This window comes from Rhodnius prolixus, unplaced genomic scaffold, assembly GCF_049639745.1.
Source record: "Rhodnius prolixus isolate KJV_2025 unplaced genomic scaffold, Rpr scaffold_4, whole genome shotgun sequence".
NCBI classification, from domain to species: Eukaryota; Metazoa; Arthropoda; class Insecta; order Hemiptera; family Reduviidae; genus Rhodnius; species Rhodnius prolixus.
The window spans coordinates 44,237,097-44,252,831 of record NW_027411614.1 but is presented as its reverse complement, the minus strand read 5'-3'; the positions used below and the strand labels follow the sequence as shown (position 1 = coordinate 44,252,831).

Below are 15,735 nucleotides of genomic sequence, written 5' to 3'. Positions count from 1 at the left end.
TTATGCTACGTAAGATCACGTTTATACTACATAGTACATAACTAATACATTCTAAAACCACAACACCTCAAACTCGAACGTTCTGTTTTTAACCACATTAACTTGATGCACTTTTTATAAATCAGCTGTTAATATTATTGTTTTGAATTTGTATAATTTATATTATATTTGTATTTCAAATTGATTACGTTCAAAGATAAATAAATTTAAATAATTATTTTTTGTTTTATTAATATTTTTAAAAAAATCTGGAATCTTCTATCTGTTATTACATTTACCGTAATTATAATTACAGGAAACCCCTCTCAAATTGAATAAGAAATACGCGAAAAGAATTTTTTAATCCAGTGATTTACTTTAAAGAGTTACAAAATTATTTAAGATATTAAAGATATTCTTGATTTTTCTTCTTCTTCTTCCGGTCTTCTTTTGGGGGTAACTTCCGGTACAAGTGTACATTTTGTTTTTTGTTTTTTTTCTTTTTCTATCAAAATGTCTCCCCAAGGCCATAAGGGTAGAAAAATCAATTTTCTTTCGCAATTCCAAGCGGAAATGAACTTTTATTGAATTCAAAATTGAAAGACAAACATCAGTAGAAAGTCAACTACGTATTTACGTTTTGTAAAGCAGTGGTGCCATTCGTTTATGAATAATATTGTATCTTGAAGAAAGATATTAAGAAAGCATATTACAAAAAATGGTACCAAGTTAAGGCGGAGACATTTATAACTAGAATTAAACTTTCACCGATTTGAAAGATATTTTACGCATCAGTGTGAAAGAATAAATGATCACATTCTTATTTGTGACGTTAACGAATTTATTATACGCCTCATTGTATAATAATATATGAATATATATATTTTTTTTCAAATTCCAAGTTTTGGATAAAACGCCAGTACATGGGCTAAAATTGTCTAAAATAGAATCTGCGAAATGGAAATTTGATTAAAACCAATGAAGTGGTAACTTCCGATTGTACGGTATGATCCAAAAACTTATTGTTCATTTTCTGTTTTTTGGAGTTATTTTGATCGGTCGGGGTACTCTACAGACAGGACAGACTGATAGACACATACTTTTTTTGGGGTAAACCACTTTTTCGTAATACTTCCTGTTTATGGTTGATAAGGGAAAGTAATATTAAACAATAATAACAGATCGTATAAGAATTTATAAATAAATAAAATCAAGTTTTTCTTGTTTCAGGGAAATATAAATAAATGGTACCAAAATAAATGTAACTTAATGCACTTTTAAAAAAGAAAGTTGCACGGCAGATAAGAGCAGAGGTTTTAGAAGGAGCCCCCCCACAACATTCACAAAATAAAACAAACGCACATACATATGTATTATCTATAAGCTTTCAGCATTAAAAGTGATAATATATTATAATTTAAATATAATATTTATCATGTAACTCCTGAACAAGTCGTTAGGTTTACAATAATTTAGTATTTTACATACTTATATATTGTTTAATTGTTATGAGTATTAACTTCTTAGAAATAAATAACACGAAAGCATATTTTTGTAACACGAATTCGGTTATCATTAAAATTACTTGGAATTATTTGCGTAAATGTAAAATAAGTAACTAAGTGTAAGTGATGTATTTATTGTTCTGTGACAATACAATTGCAGATAATTTGTTTGAAGTAGATAACTTGTATCAGATGGACTTTTATCCATCAATGAGTGGCCTATCTTGCCATTTTGTTACCTTCACTTCCTGTTTGTGTCCACATTCTGATTAGGTCACAAGTTTGAAAATTAATTTTACGTCGGTTTTTGAGAAAAAAAATCAATCAAAAAGCTCAATTTTTGTTTTTCTCATTTTACTATTATTATCGCGCCTGAGAACTTAGAAGGTTAATTCGAAGGAAGTGATGAGTTTTATCGGAAACTGCTGCATTGATTTACTTTAAGCTTGAATTAGTAATGACTAGATCTAAGAGGCGCTACAGTAGCCGAGCGGTTAGAGGCGAGACCTGCAAAGCTAATATGCATTGTAGTACTGGGTTCGATTCCCGGTCTTTAGGCCTTGGATTTTATTTAATGGTTAATAAAAGAAATTTACAGTAAAGTATGTTTGCTAGTCGCCTCCGTTCACGACACCTAATTGGCAGTTCGACGTTAAGCCCCGTCTGAAAAAGTAGGCATTACTTTACTTTACTAGATCTAAGGTGGAGGGTGGGGAGGACGAAATCCGGTCTCGGCTTGGTCCTGATTCCAACTTAGTGACAAGTTTGCCTCAACCTCTTCACCTTGTTGGGATGCTGGATCCACAGAATATCTGAGGCGAAAAGAAGTGTACGACACTAGAAAGTGAGATATCCGCTTACTGTTTACTTCTCTCTCTTCGCTCCACTTACCTAGCCGAACCCTAGACCCCGAGAAGAACTGATAGCACTAGTTGTGTCATTGTGCTGCTCTCTACAGAGAAGTTGTTGCTATACATATAGAAACTATACCACGCATGCGTTTTCAAATCGTATGCATTCAACCAATCGAAACCTTAGTCTGACCATTTGAAGTCACTACAACATTTGAGAATACTGTGGCGGTAAATTCTGTTTTTATGACCTTTAGACTATGTTTAAGTCTGCCAATTTTGAATGAGAATGACATTGACATTCAAATTGCAAAACGTCGCGAATTGAATTCTTTCAATCAAATGTATATTTATTAGTTTCTACCGGAAGTAATAAAACATAAAAAGAGTGCAAAGGCAGTGCGTGGCCTAGCCTTCATGGAAAATACATTCCAGCTAGTCTCGAACCCAGATTCTCTGCTACGTACTGAGTCCAATGCGCGATCAATGTGGTAATACGTTTAATTCGCATCTCTTCATCCCCAATTTTTCTAGAATAAACCACCAAACTATCTCGCAGTCGTGGAGATTATAGATCGATAATTTTGTATCCACCCACAAATACAGACTCCCATTTTCTCTCTTTTTACGATATCGATTTTTTTTTTACGATCGATCAACTTTCTAAGATATCGATAAATCCAAACGAAGTAACCTCCATTTTTGTTTTTTTTAAAATAATTTTAGTTTTATTTTTTTCTGAACCAATTAGGAGTTAATGGTTTTTTTTATTGAAAATAAGTTCGTGATCAAATAAAGAGACAGAGATGTTTCTATAGTTTGTACTACTATCTACACAACTTATACCGTCTAAACATACATAAAGAGAATATAAACTCAATAATATATTCAACACACATGTATTAGTTTGTAAATACAGTGGGCGGTACATGTGTATTTCTTGAAGATAAAGATTGTTATCGTGACCACAAACTATCCTAAAGAAGTTTTTTTTATGTATTCTACATATATAATGTATGTAAAGGCTAGTTAGGATTGAAGGAAGGAAGGGAGCGGACATAGAACAGTGTTGCCAACCACCCTACAACGTACACTTAAGATCGTATGTATTAGAAATGGCCAAACTAAACTAGTTAATGGAGGCCCTGTACCTTTTTTATTATTATTATTTTTTTTTTTACAAAACCAAATAATAATATTCAAGACATCCCGTTCTTCTATTACAATGGTTAAGTATTATGTATAGTATATATAAACAGTATTTGTGTTTGTATATAGAATATTTATTATGTTATTTGCATAAAGCTAAATGAACCAAATTGTCAATTACCTACTTGGTTTAGATGTTTTCTTTCTTGGTTACACATTATTTATTTTCGTTTCTCTGGTTTGCCATCACAGCTTCATTCGTAATGATCTTCGCCTGAAATTCCAGAAAAAACTGTAGTTAGTAAATCAATAGACCGTTATAATAATTGAAAATGAAGAAAATAATCTAAAACTAACAATAACATACCCAGAAGTTGAAAATATGTAAAAAAATAAACGAACAAAAACGTTCTTACAATAAAATAACAATCATACGTCAGAATAAGGAAATTATTAAGCGAAAAACGTTCGAAACTACGGTTTGAATTGGTTTTAAAAGCTGTTCAAGTCAAGTCTAGCTTGCTTCTATTTACTTCAGGCATGGAAGATCCTCTCCCGTCCATTTTTGTGATCGAAGTGAGAATAGCCGAGCTTAGTTTTAGAGGTTGGTTTTTCTAGCCAGTCGGGGCAATCCTAGCTAGCTAAATGGAAGCCTGTGTGGTTAGCATTGAGCGAAGTGTACTAGCTCTCATTAGCGAAGCCAAGAAGGCTATCCCCTTGGATACTCCGTCAACTCCCTCCTTGCTCCGATATCTTGTCGAAGGAGTTGACTGGACCAGGCTGAATGACAACGTCGATTTCATTTAGTCTTAGAAAAAAAAAACAGGATAAAATTGGCCTAGAAAACAACTCCACAGCTGTTCTTAGTTGTAGGTTGAGGTAGGAAGGAATAGGAATTTAGAAAACGTTTTTTTTTATAACGTATCTAATTGCGTGGCAACAGCATTGCGATACCGATGGCACTGAGAATGCCAAATTGACTTATATGAAAACCTAGACCCGGTAAAGCCGAGAAGTTCTGTTATAAAGCTGAAAAGGGACCTACATTAGCCTTTTTCAGTATCGATATCTGGGAAAACAGGACTCATCCCGTGTTAGTTCCGCAGCGAAAAGTGATTGTACCAATCCCTCCTAGGCCGAGTCGGAGGAACCTCCGATTTTAGCATAATGAATTCCTATTAATATCAAACATCCAGTACGCTCGTACATCGCCCTTAAATGGTACTGTAAAGGGAACTTAATCCCAATCCTCCCCAAAGATTGCCTCAAGAAGCAATGTTTCTATTAAAAGATATAAATTAAATCAAGAAACATAAAGGCACCTGAAAGATGATCATTGAGCCATTTTCCAAGATATTCTGAAAGACTAAATACAATCGATTCCGTAAAGTGGCCTTAAAAGAATACTTAAAAGAATAGCAGGTAGAATACTAAGTTGACAATTTTTCACCTTATTGTCGCATAATCAATAGCAGTTCAATAATCGAAATTTTGAACTCAAAAAGGTTTAAAAGACAGTGAAAACTTCAAATCCAAAATCTACTCAATCTTAAGAAATGGTAAGTCTGGCTTTCAGTATAAACTCATTGTTGTAAAATTTAGGTGATTAGAAAGTGTTTATTACTTTGTGAAAAATATAGAAAATATTGATAAAAATAAAGAGTTGTTATATTTGATAATAGTAAGGTGAAGCAGAAAAAAAAGTAAAAGAAACTGCTGAAATAGTAAGAATTAATTGAGGTGTGTACGCCAGCTGATAATATGCTAAATAAATGATGTGTTTATGATAGAGAGGCAAACAGCTGCTCTGGAATTATATTTCCCTCTCTTTCTACCTTTTGCAAATACATACGACGAACTAACTAACAAACATGTAGCACTTGGTAACATATGTATTAGTATTATTACTATATCGTCTGTTCGAAGTGATGTGGGTGGGAGGTGTGCCAGAACCACCTTATTCATTCTACTTTCATAAATATATATTTCAACAGTAATTATATCGCCGTTGAATAATAAGAACTTTAAAAGCTACATACAAACATTGTAAACAAAAAAACTAAAAAAAAGTAGAAGGGGAAATTACACGGCCTTAACTGTATCAACATTAAAAAATATAATAATTAGAATATAAATGTCAATATGTAACATATTCATATGGTTTACATATGCTGCTAAAAATCATATGTTTTACTTGAAATATCCACCTTGACTGTAACCTCCCTGTAATTATATTCGCTCTATACTAATACTAATACATATACAGAAGTAAATAAGTAGTTACTAACCTTCTTGCCCACTAATAAGCATTAATTTTCAATGGGAATCGATTTGTATTTTCGATTCTATTACACCTCTGTGTCCAAGCTTTTATATATGTGTACTTCTTCTTATTTATTTCATTTTATTATTTATTTATTTATTATGTTATTTTCTTTGTTTCAACACTTCAATCAACTTTTCTTCGACTCCTTAGCTCTACAGGAACTTGGCTTTCACATAACAAGCATTGCCAGCCCTGATTCGTCTCCTGTCCACTCCAATACTGACAACATGTCCAGTCCATTCTGGTGCCATCTGAGATGAAGTCTTCCTCAAAGCTTTGCCACTCCCAGAATATCTCTCGTACCATCCTCTAGTCCACAAGTCTTGGGCCTTGTACCCAATACATCAACTTCTTTTTTTCTACGGGAGTGGTATCTTTTCTTTATTTATGGGACCACTTATGGTGGACGGTTTCTGATGCTTTGCCTCCTCCATAAGCATTTTCATCCCGAAACAAATTTTCTTAAAAAAAAAATTTTTTGTCTCACATAAATACCCTTCAAATTTTTCTGGGAAAAATATTTGTAGCAAACAGTAAATGTGTAAGAAATTTAAAGAATTGTAGGAATTGTTTTCAAGAATCTAGGAAAAAAATCTCTAAATTGTTAATTCCCGTTTAAGAGGATTTTAGCAGCAAACTATTCTAACCACCAACATTATCTAAAATGCACATTTTCCGGCTTAAGGGGGGGGGTCACATCCGGTCCAAAATTTAACACGATCGAAATTCTTCCTCTTTCTACAAATAAATAATATTAATGGTGTGTGTAAATTATTTATTTTAGAATTTATTCTAATTTTGTTTTTTTAACGAAAATAACGAGAATGAAACGTCATTTTTCTAACAATTTCTACCTCCAACATGCGACTACTCAAGAAGTGGTTATAATATTGGTAGTTTAGTAAAACTGGATGTTCAACTTGTTGCTGCAGGAGGTGTGGCCTTTTAAATGTCATTAGCTGCAATATTGCAAGTCAACAGCAGTATGCACGGCTGGTGCATTGTTAGCCATAGATTGGCAACAATATTAGTAGGCTATTATTATATTAAATTTTAAGGCCACCATTTACACTTTAATAGCACTGTCTATTTTTAATTTTTTGTAATTTTAAATTAATTTTTATTTTCTGGAATAAAGAATTTATTATTTTATTATTAAATAGCCCTTATGATTGCTTTAACATTTCTCCAGTAAGTGGAGAGTATTGCAAGCGCATTGCAAGAATATTATATTCAGATATTCGCAGGAAATAATATTTTAAATCCCGTGACAAAGTCTGTCTTTTTGAAGATAGGGTAAAGTTGATTTAATTTTATTTTTTTAAATTAATACTAGTGCTGCCCGAGACCGAGACGAGGCGAGACTTTATGCAGTCTCGATCTCGGTCTCGGTCTCGGTCGCTCAAGTCTCGGTCTCGGTCTCGGTATCGTCGAGATATCTCGGTCTCGGTTTTTTGAATTTTTGTTTAAGTATTAAAAGCGGTTTGCTATTAATAATCTTTTCAAAAAAATGTTATTATTTTCTAATAATTATTTTAATTTATATATTGGTAATGAAAATGTGTGTAAAAGAAGACAACTACTTACACTTCAATGCATCATATATTACTATTACTGTTATATAATTTCAAAAAGATGTTAAAAACGCGCCAAATGAAAGACCCAAATAACATATGTATCTGCCTCCTATAACAAGTCGATTCGTGAAATAAAAAATACACCTCCCAACAAACTTCCCGCTCCATTAGTTATGGCCGTTGGTGAAGATAAAGAATCTGATGATTCACCTTTTGACGACGACGACGACTGCATCAATATTTTTGCACCATTTGCTCAAAAATCAGCAAATATCACCGAAGCATGGAAGACAGAAATAATTAATTACACCAAATTAGACCAAGCACCAGTAGACGTTGACATTTTAGAATGGTGGAAAACACTTGAGAATTCCTTCAAAAATTTGTCTAGAATGGCAAAAGATATTTTTAGTATCTGTGCAATTTCAGTGCCATCGGAAAGATGATAATGACCAATAGAAGATCTTCTCTAACTTCTGACTCAGTAAAAGCTCTTTTATGTATCAATGCTTGGGCAAAGTGTATCTTAAAAACGAAAATTTGTGGCAATATTTTTTAGGTGATAGTCTTTTTTTTCAAATTCACTAATTCCAAAATTCTAAAATATAATTCAAATAATATCTAAGTTCAAAGTATTAGATTATTAATAGTGAAATTTATGAAATTGAATGAATGAATGATATGAATAGTGAAATTTAGTGAATTTATGTAAAAATTATGTAATTCGAAGGGGGACGCCACGGTAGCCGAGCGGTGCGAGACCTGCGAAGCTAATATGTATTGTGGTACTGGATTTGATTCCCGGTCTTAGGCCTTGGATTTTATTTAATGGTTAATATAGAAATTTACAGTAAAGTATGTTTGCTAGTCGCCTCCGTCCGCGACACCTAATTGGTAGTTGGACGTAAAGCCCCGCCTGAAAAAATAGGCGATTACTTTACTTTGCTTACTTTACTTATGTAATTCGAAGTCAAATAGATGTAGTAATATTGAACATATATAATAAAATCGTATCTTTTAATAATTAATTCAATACCTGTAATGATTATTTATTAATAAAGAACACAATTTTATAATTTTGTAGCTAAAAATTAATATTTGAAAAACCGAGACGAGACCGAGATTTCTCGACGAGATATATATCATGTCTCGATCTCGTTCTCGGTCTCGGTTGCTCAAGTCTCGAGACCGACACCGAGATTTGTCTTGTTTCTCGTGCAGCACTAATTAAGACCAATAACAGTCGTTCTAGATGAACTCCAAAAGAAAATAACGCAGGAACAACAAGCTTTGTTTCAGCTACCTTTCTTAAGACCTAACTTAGCAACTGAATTGCTCTACCGGAAGTAACATATTGCAGTCTATCAAAACTACTATTTTTTTAAAAAAATAAATCGATATATTGATTGCTTTCATGTAGATTTTTTTTTGTCAATAGCTAACAGTTATTCTGCGCAATATCATACTGGAACTGATATATTTTATGAAATATCACCTTGATCTGTTTTCAACGCTTTACCTATACTTAGGTACATGTTATTGAATTCACATTTTGGTTTCCTTAGCTCAGGCTTTCTATTTCATACGTCACAACTATTCTATACACCAGCTAATTTCTTGCTTTACTTGTGTTTCATAAAAAAAGAGAGAAGTAAAAAATGAATTGTTCCGTTAGAATTGCCGTTTCTGAAGTCCAGTTAGCCCAGCCTAACAATAGAACAATAATTACAGTGACAATAGCGAGCTATGATTAAATATTATTATTCTTACTACTTCAGGACAAGTTTTGAGATAATGTCAAATTTAAGATTTCGATTTTTCACCGGGAATATCCTCTTTAAAGCCCCTCCGAGAAAGAAAATAGCAGTGTGTGTGCCTCATTACCCCCAAAAATTACGAAATTTACCAAATTAAAAATCGAAGTGCTTTACACATATTGATACATATTCTAAATGGAGATCAGTTCCAACATGGATCTTGGATAGAGTCTTGGTTTCAGTCTTCTTCAATCTATAGGCTCGCCAAGGATGGCATTGTGGTATAAAAGAAAATTAAATTGTTGATAAACTTGCAAAGGAAGCCACCAATAGTGGGGAAAATGGCTAATTATAAATTACCACTCATCGATATCAAGTGTACAATTGCAAAAGCAGTACTACAGAAATGGCAGACAGATTAAAGTAACAGTAATAAAGGGAGATTCTATAAAACTATGGCAGATCGGTTACCTAGATAACCATGGTTTAAGGGATACTGTCACTAATAAATGGGTTGTTACGACAATAAGTAGGCTGAGAGCTGCACCACGTGGTGTGTGGATCGTATCTTCACAGTATCAACAAAAAGGTCCTCTCCTCTTTATGTCCACGTTATATAGTAGAAAGGAAACGAATGTTTGACGGCATGTACAAGAACGAGTATTTAGATGCACCATTTCGCTACGAAGACATAATATTCTCCACCAACATCTATGTGCTTAAATCTATAGCAGAGCTAGCAATGAAATATGAATGTATTTAAAAGTTATAGCCGATTAGAATGAATGGAAGAAAATGATTAGAGAAGGATTACGGTGATTTTAATTTAGGTTAAGCTGTAAGGATGGCAGGAATATAGAGTATTGATCCATCCATTAGTTTTAAGTTTGTAGTGATAAGCACCTAGACGATGCTGGCTGTATGGCGAAAGCCAATGCCAAAAAAATTAGGGAAAAAAAGGATGGCACTAATCACGATCGAAACCCTTGTAACTCTCCAGAATTAGCTGGTAGGATCTTACCTAAAGTTTTGGCGTCAGATTTGGCTAACAGAGAGGGCCCCCTTTTTACACATTTCTTTGCCAAAACACCATAAGGGAAGCGTAATCAGAGAGTAAACTATTAGCCGTGGACTAAAAGCTTCAGCTTTTTAAAGACACGCTTTTTAAGGGTGGAGGGGGAGAACCAAAAAAGAAAGCACCTGCCTGAAACAGTTCTTTTCTGTGCTCTACACATGGATAACAAATTCAATATAAAGTTTGTTTTTTTTGTTAAAAATAAATAAAAAAGAAAGCCATCCAAACAAAAACAAAAATAAAACAGAATCTAATTTCATTTAACACTTCTTTCGAAAGAAAGAATGACGTCGATGAGTCGACAGAATTTACAGAAACAGGAGAGTCTGTCTGGTGGTTATTTATTATTAAATTGTACACAGAGCGTAGCCAGGACCTTTTCTTTTATATTTAGTTTTTAATTTATTTTCAGCCCACCCCACATATGTTTTTTAATGTGCGCATGTGTAGAATGTTTTTTGTTTTTTTGTAACTTCTGCGAGGGAGAGAAAAATTTTTTCTTTTTTCTAAGAAGTGTTGGTAACACTGAGATAGTACAATCAATTTTCCTCTGTTATAAGAGTATGTGTTGTTGTTCCGCTAGTAAGTTTGTCCATTCGCATGCCTCCTTTTCCGTCTCCCTTCCGTACCGTAAATAGCATAAAAGGTATTGTTAAGTAATGAGGTGACGATGAGTGTGCGCTTTCTTCTCTTTACAAGAGTTTTTTTGAAGTTTGTGTGTATGTGTGTGACGCAGAAGCACAGCAGCGGTAGCCACCGTAAGCTGGGTAACTACGGGCTGCAGCCACTACTACGTACAGTAAGCTAACCTGCTTTGTCAGCTAGTTAATAAAAATGATTAGGAGAGGGGATGGAAATAAATAAAAAAAAGCACGAAGCTGACATTTTTAATTTGTTACCATGTATTCACTCTCTCTGTTTCTGTCGCACACTATTGTTAGTGAACCAGTGTGCGAGCGAGATAGACTACCCCCAATAGATTGAAGAGTGAACTCTTCCGCCTCCATCCTGCTCACACCAAATTACATTAGACTCTACACAATACAGGTAGCCGAAACTCATTTATTAATCTTAAACGGATATTGAGTCTTGGTCTTTCTTTTCTGGTTAGCCATTGATTAGTATTGGGAGGTTTTTTCTATCCTCTTTGGAAGAGAACATAATATATAATAATTGGATTTTTTGTATTTGTATGTACGTCCGACAAACATATGTGTCTACACGCTCTAGATGAAAGGTAGTTGGACGAGGAGACCAGTACATATGTACGTACACAGAACACCGGCTGTGTACAAGCAGCGGGCCAATATGGCCGACGGACCCCACTACAAACATCGAACGAGAACACAAACATAGTATCACACTATGTACGTATACAGTACACAGCTAAAAACTATCCAACACTATCTTTCTATTAAATGATTTCTTCGAAGGGAGGAGGGAGATAAACTATTTGATTTAATAGCTTGAGTAATGTACCTACTTTGTTGATGGTCACTGTCGTATTAGCTTGGTGGCTACCCGTTTCCTTTATATTCAAATTAGTCAGAGAAGTATTGTGATCGTACAGTGTAATTTTCGGAATTTAGTTTGAAGAAAATCTGTAGATTAGAAAATATATTCTAGAACATGATCTAAGTGAACTTGAAATCATTTTGGAAAGCTCCACAGTAGCAACAAGAATGTATGGAAGAAGAGATGAGCAAATCGTCTAATCTTTACTTAGGTTAAGGAAAAATAATAATAATAGTAATATAATAATAATAAGAATAATAATAATAGTAATAATATATTTATTGTTTATAAGGTTACAAGATCCTTTAGCAAGAAGATGCGTTTGAAAATATTTCATTCAATAAACAGAAATTATATAAGAACTTTACGATCAAAGAAATCAACACAAATAACTACCAGTACCATTCAAAAATTATAAAAAATCAAAAACTTAGGAGTCAAACTACTGAGATACCAAATCTAGTAATTAATTGAAATAAACTTACAAATATAACTGAAATATAGACTTTAACAAATATAAAATAACTGAATAATTACTACTGGCCAAGAGAGCTAAGGTTAAGGGTAACTATTATGCTGATATGTTGCCTGTAAGCCTAGATATACAGCCTGTAAGCCTAGGTATACAGCCTGTAAGCCTAGGTATACATCCTGTAAGCCTAGGAATACAGCCTGTAAGCCTGGGTTAGTTGACGTACTGGAAGGAGAAAGGCATTTTTAGGTAACAACAACGCGACTGAGATTCAACCATAACCTCACAAATCCGCACATGCATAAAATAAAGTTACTAGGATAGTCCTAAGTGTGATGCTGTAGCAGAAATGATGGAGACATCAACCATCTCCTCTTTAGATGTAGCGTATACAGTAAAAAATGGGGTCGAATTTCTCAAAAAGATTGGTCTTTTACAATTGCCCTGTAGGGCTAAAAGTATTTTTAGCTAGGAAGAATTTATAAATTCATTAGAGATCCTGTCCGACAGGACAACTGCTGAGGACATGGAAGCTAGTCTTTTCTTCGGTCAAGTTACCCACCATAATAACCCTTAAAGTCACTCGGCCTTGATCAAGCCAGTCTGCTGTTATTTTCAGCAAAGGTCCTGGAATGAAACCTTTTTCATGTCTTTAGCATAGGGCCACCAAGAGTTGATGTAGACCGGGGGCTTCAAGGCACTGATTTGAAAGAAGGACCCCAAGAAAGGTTTGCTAGGACCTAACTTGGTCGGCGTGGCCATGGCACCCAAGATAAGATGAGCATATAACAGCAGCCTACTACGAAAACAGCTCTAAACACACTAGTCTAGAAAAAGATCTTTGTAAGCTTTGATTGCCGTTTGATAGTCGGAATAAATGAAATCCATTGGTTATTAAGATCCTGGTTTTAAGGAGGCTCTTATTTCTATCCCGTTTGACCCATTTTCGGAAACAAAAAATAATAAAAACCCATTCTGTACAGCCGCTTTTCCAAAATTTAAGGAAAATTGTCGGAGCTATTTTCAAGGAAATCTAGTAAAACTAAAAAAAAAGATTCAGTAAAACTTCTTGTTGAGGCACAGGATTAGAAAATAGAATTGTTGACTAGATTAAGAAACTTAGTAGCTAGAATAAGAGAAGCGTAAGTAAGTGGAGAAAAGAGTTAAGATAAACCCTCCATAATAATAATAATGAATAATAAATAACGAGCGAAGTTTGGTATTTTATTAGGTATTTAGGTATTTTATTGGTACCAACACACTTTGTTTTGGAACACGTTGGGTTTGACCTTAAATTCAAGATTATAGTAAACATTTTGAATTCCAATTTAATCGAAACTTTGATGGTTACACAAATGACTATGCAAACAAAATCAATAAATGTTCAACTCTTATTAATGCTAGAGCTTAAACAAAAAATGAAATGTTCATATATTTCAAAGCATTTAAAATATAATGGTGAAACCAAAAATTTAAAATACTAAATTGGTATGGTGCCCAAAGCAACCAAAATTGATAACACAAATATTGCTGTTCGATTGTTAATATGGCCGAATCATTATTAAATCACAATTAAACTACTTTGATATAAAAAAAATAATAAAAAAAGTTTTAGGGCATCTTGAAAAGCAAATTACGATGAATCTTTGAGAATGTAGGTATTATAACCAATAAAAGGTGGTAAAGTTTAGACCAATGATAAAGGTTGATTATTACGAAAATATAATAATAATCATAAGTATAATAATAATAATAAAGTGTAATGGTGGCTAAGGCAGCAGCAGAAGTGCCTGGAAACTGATCAAACAGAGGCATTGTAACCGCCCTGCTGTGTGCTGGAGAGAACCATATGTTTATTAGAGCTCGGGAATATTTTTACCATCTAATGACACATTCCCGTACAGAAGGAAGGAACTCCCTGTTGTTATTCTATTTTACACAGGAGGTGTAAAATGTTTTAACCCGACTACATTCTAGGATGCTATATCTAAAGATGGAACTCTGTTTATTATATTCACATATTAACCTTTATAGGATGTTCTCATAAATAAGACAATGTAGTTGTTCGGCTTGTTTTTATTTTTTTACAATAAACTGCACTTTATTATAAATATCTGCATAATATTATTTTAATAATAAAATAAATTTTTATGGCCCCTTCCTTTTTATTACCAACAAGTTATCCTGTAATATTGTAAACGGGAATCTGTTTAAATAATACTTAATCATAAAAATAAAATTAACTACTTTTGGTACTAACATTTGTTGCCAGATGTTGTTTTTGTCTTTTTTTTAAATTGGATTTTGTCGTATTAAATAAGTCTTTTAAATTTAAATATGGAGAAGTAAATTTAGTAGAGAGAGTATTACATCGTGTTTGTTGCCAGGTAGGAGAGAATTAAGAAGGCGGAGTTCGAGAGTGTATAATTTGGATGTAAAGTTTAACAAAGCGTTGATGCATCTTAAATCGCACTCATAAAAAACTATTTTAGATAGAAGTTTAATGGTCTCTAAACGCGGAAGTGCCTTAAAAAGCATTTTCTTGAAGGTTTCAAAAAAAAAAGGTATAGAGATCTACGTGAATGATTCGAAAGAAAACTTTTGCAACTGATTTTGAGAGCATCCTAAAAAAAAAATAATCTTTAGTAACACCTTCAGTAAGTTTGATTGACTTCCGGTGGACGAATTTGGACTAAAAATTACTTATTTTCCGGTCCTATCGATAGTACGCTCTCAAAACATCTAATTTGAACCTTTAGCGATTATTCTTTTCTTTTTTTTATAAATCAACAATTATAAACAGAGACACTCATACACCAATTTTTAAGGGAAGGGATTGGCAATTCGTGGTTAGCGTAATGAATTCCCACACGGAGATCTCGGGTCCGTATACAGATGCTGGCTGGCTCTCTTAGATTTTCTCTTTCTTGGAGCCTCTTACATCTCACTGGTCCGATGATGGACAGTGTTGTCTGCAACAAGAGAACACTGTCCGGAGGATGGCAGTGCGCTAAAAAGAAGATCAGGGCGCAAAAAATAACCTCAGATGTTGATGTGCCTTAAATTATTTTTTAAAAAAGGACACCTTTTTTTTAACATTTTAGCGGACCTCAAAATGAGTAAAAGTAAAGTAAAGTAATTGCTTATTTTTTCAGGCGGGGCTTTACGTCCAACTACCAATTAGGTGTCGTGGACGGAGGCGACAGTAAATTTCTCATATTAATCATTAAATAAAATCTAAGGCCCAGACACCGGAGAATCGAACATACTAAACCAACAATACATCTTAGCTTTGCCGGTCTAGCCTATAACCGACTAACAAACACTGTAAATTTCTCATATTAACCATTAAAGGTATAGACTGGGAATATAGACCAGTACCGCAATACATCTTAGCTTTGCGGGTCTAGCCTATAACCGACTAACAAACACACTTTACTGTAAATTTCTCATATTAACCATTAAATAAAACCCAAGGGCTAGACTAGTACCGCAATACATCTTAGCTTTGCGGGTCTAGCCTATAACC

At 33.7% G+C, this 15,735-nt stretch overlaps 1 protein-coding gene and 1 long non-coding RNA gene across 17 annotated transcripts in view; one reads left to right on the top strand and one right to left on the bottom strand.

Moving 5' to 3' along the window:
• Window positions 1–15,735, top strand: part of LOC141456113 (retina and anterior neural fold homeobox protein 2-like) — a 242,948-nt gene that overhangs the window by 60,181 nt on the left and 167,032 nt on the right. The gene's annotated exons all lie outside the window — the stretch shown is intronic.
• LOC141456119 (uncharacterized) overlaps window positions 1–15,735 on the bottom strand; it is a 222,593-nt gene that overhangs the window by 76,608 nt on the left and 130,250 nt on the right. For 14 of the 16 annotated variants that reach the window (XR_012459592.1, XR_012459588.1, XR_012459591.1 and 11 more), the window contains exon 5: window positions 3,670–3,758. This is a non-coding gene — a long non-coding RNA (uncharacterized lncRNA). Of the gene's footprint in view, window positions 1–3,665; window positions 3,759–15,735 lie in introns of all 16 variants that reach the window. The other 2 variants (XR_012459593.1, XR_012459590.1) reach the window with 1 other exon arrangement.